Below are 8,182 nucleotides of genomic sequence, written 5' to 3'. Positions count from 1 at the left end.
CAGAATTTCAGCGCGCATCACCCAAATGGTAGGCGTGTATGGGGCATTTTGGTGATGTGGAAATTACGAATGTATCCCGACAACAAACTATAGAGGTTTTTGGTTTCCCTTACTGATCGAAACGGAAGGGATGAAGATGGAAGGTTCTGTGTATTTCAACGTTTGTGCCATTTGATTTTAGTAATGTTGGAGCCTTAATTTAACATTCAACTTTAACATCCATATTCATGTTGAACCATTGAAATAGGAGAAACCCATGCTGCGATTACATTTTCCATCGCCGACTCAGAGCGAACACTGAATCAATTAACGTTATGTGCAATGTTAGGGAGGGGTGGCCGACAAGTTCACATACGACCTTCGACGGTGACCGCCGGTTGTGTTTGGTGACCATGGCCTCAGGTATGGTTATGACGATTTTGTTTTGAGGGTTTCCTACAACTGTAATGATGTTAAATTGGAATTTGTGATTGTCGATTGATGTTGGATACTGCACAGTGATGTTGTTTCCATCCGAAATGGGTCTAGTTCAATTTCGTTTAGTGGCACTTAGGGGTGGAGGGTTTGTTCTGCTAGTATCCGATGCTATGTTATGTTGTTGTTGATGGTTATGTTGTGTTGTTTTAGTGTTTCACATATGCCTCTGGTGTTCCAATTTTGTTTCGGGTGTGTTTGATGTGGATTAATTAGGAAATCAATATTGTTGAAAATGTATGTAAGTTTTATGTATAAAGAAAGAGAAAGAATTGTGTATTGAATAATGTATTGAATGTTGTTGATAGATATTACAAAGGTTCAGTTGAACTCCTCTATATAGGAGAGGAGCCGAAAGTTGCACTAATAAAATAAAGTAAAAGGAAAAGAAATATACCCTACTAACAGCTGATATACACTAACATAGAATAATATACTAACAGCCCCTCTCAAACTCAAGGAGGATAGGTACTAACCAACTTGAGTTTGAAGAGAGTAACAAAACAGGAAAAAATAAACTGACAAATAAAAGTGGATAGGAGACACTGTATGGTGGTGTCAAACCGTTGTAGGAGACACTTTATGGGGTCATGTCGGACCGGTGTAGCAGGACAGTTTACGAGGTCATGCCGGACCGATGTAGCAGACACTGTGTGGTCGTGTCAGACCGATGTAGAAGACAGTTTATGGGGTCATGTCGGACCGTTGTAGAAGACAGTTTATGGGGTCATGTCGGACCGGTGTAGAAGACAGTTTACGGGGTCATGTCGGACCGTTGTAGCAGACACTGTGTGGTCGTGTCAGACCGTTGTTGTAGAAGCTGACCGGAATCAATGTCGGGACAGTTTATGGGGTCATGTCGGACCGTAGTAGAAGCTGACCGGAATCAATGTCGGGACAGTTTATGGGGTCATGTCGGACCGATGTAGCAGAGGTTGTGGTGATGCATGTCGGACCGATGTAGCAGAGGTTGTGGTGATGCACAGTGCGCCATGAGCGACTTATACATGATACTGTGTATAACCCCCCCTCAAACTCAAATAGGTGTGAAGATAAAAACCTATTTGAGGTTGAAAAGGGATTGATAAAGCTGACCGGTGTAGAAGACACTGTATGAGTGTGTAGATAGGCTGCCCAAAAAATATACATGTAGATATATATCGAGCCCTCAAAAGTCGTGCCCTCAAAAGGCGTGCCCACTTTATCAAAAGATGTGCCATGAAAAGGCGTGCCAGTTTGTCTGGCGTCAAGAGGCGCGCGATGCGTGTGGCTGCCTCGGCTATTTAACCACGACGGAGCTTGAGGCCGAGGCAGAGGCAAAAAACCTGCGAAATCCTCTGAAAAAACTCTTCGTTGTGCTGAGAGAGAGAGTCTGTAACACTCTGTTGCGAGAGATATTCTGTAACACTCTGTTGCCCAGAAAATGGCCTCTTCGTCCCGCCCTCTGCTTACTCTCTTTCCCGACCTCAACGAGTCCACAAGAGAGATAACTGGTGCGGTGTCCCGTGAACCTCAACCAAACACCACTGGGTTTGCTCCGTTGAACTTTCCGATGCAGTCGGTGGAGCAAAAAATGGCAGTGCAAACGGATGTGGAGGCTAATCAGTATACTTTGAAGGCATGTGTGGAGTCCATGACGGCGGTCACAAACTTGTCGCACCGGCTGCAGAGTAGGACAAATGAGGTGCAGCAATTAAACTCCCAGTTGGCTCTGCTCCAACGCATGTATAAGGATGCGCGAGCAGAGATAAGCGTGCTAAGGGCAGAAAACAAGGAGCTGAAGCGGAAGGCCACCGTGATGTTCCGATTTGGAGGGCCGCCATATGCTGCAGTGGAGGAGCAGGGAGTAGTGATCGTGCCCAGTGGAGTGGGAAACACGGAGGCAACACCGGCAAGGGCCGCCCAGGACGGAGGCAAGAAGAAAAGACTGGCGGCAGAGTAGAGAAGAAAAAATGCCACTGTTTTGGTTTGTTGTTGTTGTTGTTGTTGTTTTTTTTTTTTTTTTTTTTTGTGTAAAATTGTGATCGGGGTGATCCCCGAGATGAATAAAATATGGGTTGTTATGCAAATTTGAAATGTTTGTGTTGTGTTTTTTTTTTTTTTTTTTTTTTTTTTTGAGCATGGTGATGATGAATAGATAATGAGGAATAAAAAATAAGAAAGGTGGGAGTGGGGAACATGACGAATCAAGAGAGCGTGATTAGAAAAAAGAAAGTGATAATAAAAAAAGGAAAAGAAAGTGGAAAGATAAGAGAGGTTGGTTCCCACTGTATCAATGAGGTGGGTTATGTGAAAAAAAGTCTGTGATGGTAGGCTGGCACTGTGAGTATTTGATAATGTTGTGCTTGTGATAAAAGAAAATAAAAGAGGATAAAATAAAAGGGTATGGTGGTATGGGGGAGAGACACACACGGGACACACACACAGAATACATAGGATACAAAAAAGATAAGATAAAATAAAGAAAGATATTCTATTTTGTGGTGAGAGAGTCGGTGAGTAGAGTGCAAAAGGTAAAGGAAGAGAAGTGGAAAAGTTGAGAAAGTGGTGGGTGTCCTTGAGTGGAGAGAGAGTGCTTTTGATTTTTTTTTGTGTTTTTTTTTTTTGGAAAGCGCACACACAGATTTTGGGAGAGAGAAGGAACAAAGCCATGAAAAAAAGAAAAAGAAAAAGAGTGAGACACATAGCACACACACCCAGCACACACAATACACGGCATACACACACACGCATCACTTCATGCACACTCATCCACAACATACACCCAGCAGACAGAGGCACATGCATACACAGTACACAGGCATGGAGACCACTCTAGCTCTCGGTTTTCACGGCCATGAAGTAAAAAACACAGAGATACTGGATGGAGAGGCGGGTGAGATGGGTGCCGTGGGAGTAGCGGTGGTCGGAATATTCGCCGGCGATGATGGTGGAAGCATATTTATTGCTGTCTTTCTTGTCATCACTGTCTCGACCGGAAGCAACTTCAAACAGAACAAGCGGTTTGACAAATTATCTGAAGCTAGCGATAATGTCCAGGTTGATGTTGTGAGAGGAGGGAGAAGGCAACAGGTTTCAGTGTTTCAAATTGTGGTGGGAGATGTGGTTTTCTTGAAGATCGGAGACCGAGTTCCTGCTGATGGGTTGTTCATAGATGGGCAGTCGTTTGAAGTCGATGAATCAAGCACGACAAGGGAAAGTGATCTTGTAGAAGTGAATCGAAGCATAAATCCATTCTTGTTCTCTGGAACCAAGGTAGCTGATGGGTTTGCTCGAATGCTTGTCGCTTCAGTTGGAACCAACACCACATGGGGTAAGATGATGATCAAAATCAGCCACAATTCCAGAGAAGAAACGCCATTACAGACCCGTCTCAACAAGCTGGCCTCAGCAATCGGCAAGGTTGGTGGTGCATGAAAGAGGGCATATGGGGACAATGGTGATGCCGATCAGTTTCATCTTCATGAGCCACATGTTGGACATTGACTGGAGGCTCGGATGATGAATAATAACCAGGCTGTTGTGGAGGATAACCATGATGAGAGTAATTGGGTGGTGGTGGTGGCTGAGAAGATGAAGCAAAGCCGTGGTCAGTGAGAAGGGAAATAGAGCTGTCTGCAGAGAGAGAAATTAGAAAATTTGGGTTTGTCCGGCGGGCGGCCAAGGCGAGGTTGCCGCCCGCCGGAAGGCGAAGAACACCAAGATCTTTAACCTATAGCTCTTTAACCTATAGCTCTGATACCATGTAAGTTTTATGTATAAAGAAAGAGAAAGAATTGTGTATTGAATAATGTATTGAATGTTGTTGATAGATATTACAAAGGTTCAGTTGAACTCCTCTATATAGGAGAGGAGCCGAAAGTTGCACTAATAAAATAAAGTAAAAGGAAAAGAAATATACCCTACTAACAGCTGATATACACTAACATAGAATAATATACTAACAATGTAATATTGTTATTGTCAATATGATTGAAATACGATACAAATGTTAATGTGTTTAACTGGATTTGTCGTTGTGTTTGGTCCCCCTTTGGTTGAGTTTGTGTGATATTGGGTAGTGTGTGAAAATTGCATAGTGTGTCATATTGGGTGACATCTTACATCGAAAGAAAATAACGTGTGATGTTTGGAGTTATGTTTGAGGTTCGTTTTTCTTGAATTGTAATGAAAATAACGTGGCCCGTGGCGTATTATATTGCAGGGCAGATTGTGGGATTTTTATTTGTTACATAATCCATCAATACATACATGGCATCGAGGTTGAGAACACGATAGATGGGCTGTCGCCACCTATTTTACGCTCGGTGATGGTGAAAATGTTCCTGAACGACCCAAGCAAGGGACTGCGTGTAGGGATATTGTGAGTTCTTTGACAACACCCAATGTCACTAAACACAATCTCCAATGTGACTAGCTAATTGATATATATATATATATATATATATATATTGGCTTTGCAAATTGTGTTAGTGTTTATTTTTTGGACATGACTGAATGTAGTGGTTGGTGTTGTTTACGTCAACTTATTTATGGTTTAAATCAACGAATAATGTTTTGGTTTTATATGTTGTCGGGTTACCTTTTAATTTGTGAGCAAGTGACATTATAATACGATGGGATCATGGTCTAAATGTTGGTGTGTTTATTGTTTTCCCAATGTGCAATTCACATATATGAGTTTGGTACATTTATGTTCTGTGTGATAGAGATAATATGTGTTCGCTAACAATGTTTTGTACACTTGGGGTTAATGTTACGCCGTGTTACAACATTAAGTGCTGCAATGTAACCGTGTTACCATTTTTATTGTGTGATAGATGATGATGTTATAATTGGACAGCCCACCTGGGTTCCAATCATAATATCACATACATATTCTAGTTCGCTTTAAAAATTTGACGTGTGCCTGATGAGTTGGTTGGCATTATGACCCAAACATTAAAGTAGAGAATGTTAAAAAATGGTGTCATTTTCACCATTCCACTTTACAAACTTGACATATATCATGATGTTCCATGAACTAAGCCGTCGAACCACACACACGTCACGCGCAGGAAAACTGTAACAACCCTCACCTATGATTAGCGTAAATTCATGATTAAGCATGATAAGTAAATGATTGAGATGAAATTCAAAATTGATTGCATGAGTGTGTTATTTTAGTTGCATGCTTATCTGTTTGATATAAGAAGATCTATTCATGTTTTGAGTTCAAATTGTGAATTGAAAGCCCTATCGGCAACCGATTCAGAAATTGACTTGTGTTATGTGCTAATTAGGATTTATATAATTTTATGGTAGGTTTAATTGAAATTCGATTTGGAATGATTAAATTAGAATAAATAATGCTAAATTAATTGAATGTAAGTTATCTACACATTTGCCATTGAGTGGGCCACCTTCAAAACCATTGTTTTGGCCCTAATTTACATATGTTTGACACATCATTCTTCATCCACCTCCTTGCAAAAACGTAAGAGAGAGGAGAGTAGGAGAAACTTTTATTCAACTAGGTGGTTAGCTTGGAATTAGAAGGAATTGAAGAACTTTGAAGAATTATTCGTTTGCTCAAGAACTTTGCTTAAGAGAAGCTTGATTGAGGAGCCTTGGTAAGAGCTCAACCTTTTAATCTTGAAATGGAGCCATCTAGGACTTGTATATGAATGAAATAGGTGAATTCATGGGACAATTGAGCTAGAATTCTAAGGAGCTAAATCAATTCATGCATGCATGTCCATACCATAGATTTTTGAAGTTTATTTTTATGAAATTCACACATGCATGTTCTTATCATAGTTAAAATCCAAGAATTCACCATGTTTTTGAGTTGAATCTTGCATTTGATCATGCTTTGAGGTAATGGAGTTCTAAAGAACTAATGCATGCTATGTTCTTGCATTGTTCATAAAACTTACATTGAAATTGTGTTCAATTGTCACACTTTTGGGCTTTGATTTTATGAAATGACCTTCAAAACATGTTGTGTTATGAGTTTCTAAGTGTTTTCCAGAATTTTTGGCCCAAAAGGATGAGTTTTGGCATGTTTGATTCATGGTTTGAAGTTTGGAAGCAAATCTGGAAAACCCAGAATTTAGCTTCCTCGCTCGAGCGAAGGATTCCACGCTCGAGTGACCACCTTTGTTTTCAGACTTTTGCTCGAGCGATGGAACGCTGGCTCGAGCGTAAATTGCAAGCTCTCAGGTTTTTGCATGGGCAGACGCACGCTCGAGCGACGAGACCTATGCTCGAGCGAAGAACAGTGTCTCACGCTCGAGCGAGCATCAGGCGGAGATTTTCAGCAACCAGTACTTTTCACATTTTTGCAGATCGCTCGAGCGAGGGAGTTTACGCTCGAGTGACCTCTCTCATTCAGTAAGCTTGCTCAAGCGAAGGAGTCTACGCTCAATCGAGACCCCTGTTTTCAGCAAGTTTTGAAAAATGTTTTCAAGTATATTTTGCATCCTCATTCCATCCTAGGCATTCCTAGGCTATGTTTAAGGCATTATAATAAGGATAATGATATAGAACTACACCAAAACAAGAAAAGGGATTAAGTAATTATATCCGGGTGTGTAATTTAGTGTGTATTCGTTTTGCAACTGTGTAGGTTTGGCACCCAAGGACGCTGATTAGCCTGTCTATAGCCCAGTAATCTGTGAGTAACGATGTTGTAAAGCCTTGTTCAATTGTAATTACCTTCTGAATGATTAACTGTACTATTTTCTGAAATGATATTGTTTACTAAATGGATGTTTGTCCTATTTTATGAACTGTACTCGTGGCATCCATAGCAACTGACTGTTACTGCTACTGTTACTGCTACTATTACAGAGATCTCTGTCAGTTCCTATCATTAGAACTACTGTTACTATATTGATGGCCATGAACTGGCTGTTCGGTTTATTAAGACCTACTGTACTGTTCTGCTATTGCATGTACCACGTATGACTGCTATGATTCCTAAATGACTGATATGACTTGAAATATGAGTCACTGATTGAATAAATGATTTACTGATGCAAATGACTATTTTAATTACTAAAAGGACATTCATTCTTAACCCCTTTACACATTTATTATTCACTGGGCTTTAGCTCACTGTTTATATATATGTATGTAGATGGCCAGGCACCGGACCAAAGCTAGAAGCATCGAATTAAGCTCATGTTTTGTCAAGCCAACCTTCGTGCCTCCCTTCGAGGTTTCGTGTCTGCTCGAGCCAAGGCTTTTGGGGTGCTTTAGATTCACCATTTTTGTCTTTGTTATGTAATGAATGTTTAAGACTTGATTGTACAGTTATGGTGAAGTATTAGGTCCCTAATCTATAAGCTACTGTGTATAACTATTTTGATATGTAAATAGATGTATATGGCTATGAATGTGGTTGTCGATAAAAGTTTTTCCCATTCAGGTTTTCACAGCTCATTGGACACCTTTCTATTACTGATTGGCTTCCGCCAGCCCTTTTATATTGTATTACTGTTATTACTGTTAATCAGGCCTTCGGTAATCACGGATTACTGGCCGGTTAAGATATTAAACCCTTAGGGGCGGGTTTGGGTCGTGACAAAAACCATGTTGTATGTCCTGTGCATAACACTGCTAAGATGATTAACACACTGACATCCCAAAGACATTGAGCATTTGTTTAAAACCCAACGTCCTGTACCAGTTGTTCGGCAATGTGTGCCTCATAAACTGATCA

General features: G+C 40.7%; 1 long non-coding RNA gene across 1 annotated transcript; it reads left to right on the top strand.

Annotated features, from left to right (window-relative positions):
* LOC114289066 (uncharacterized) lies at positions 1-7,881 on the top strand. The gene is made up of 3 exons (XR_014338717.1): positions 1-402; positions 4,679-4,837; positions 7,598-7,881. It is a non-coding gene; the product is annotated as an uncharacterized LOC114289066 (long non-coding RNA).
* Positions 7,882-8,182: the final 301 nt, after the last annotated feature.

The sequence above is a fragment of the Camellia sinensis genome, chromosome 8 (genome assembly GCF_055761805.1).
Source record: "Camellia sinensis isolate YWXY chromosome 8, ASM5576180v1, whole genome shotgun sequence".
In the NCBI taxonomy this organism is placed as follows: domain Eukaryota; kingdom Viridiplantae; phylum Streptophyta; class Magnoliopsida; order Ericales; family Theaceae; genus Camellia; species Camellia sinensis.
This window is presented reverse-complemented; position numbering and strand designations above follow the sequence as displayed.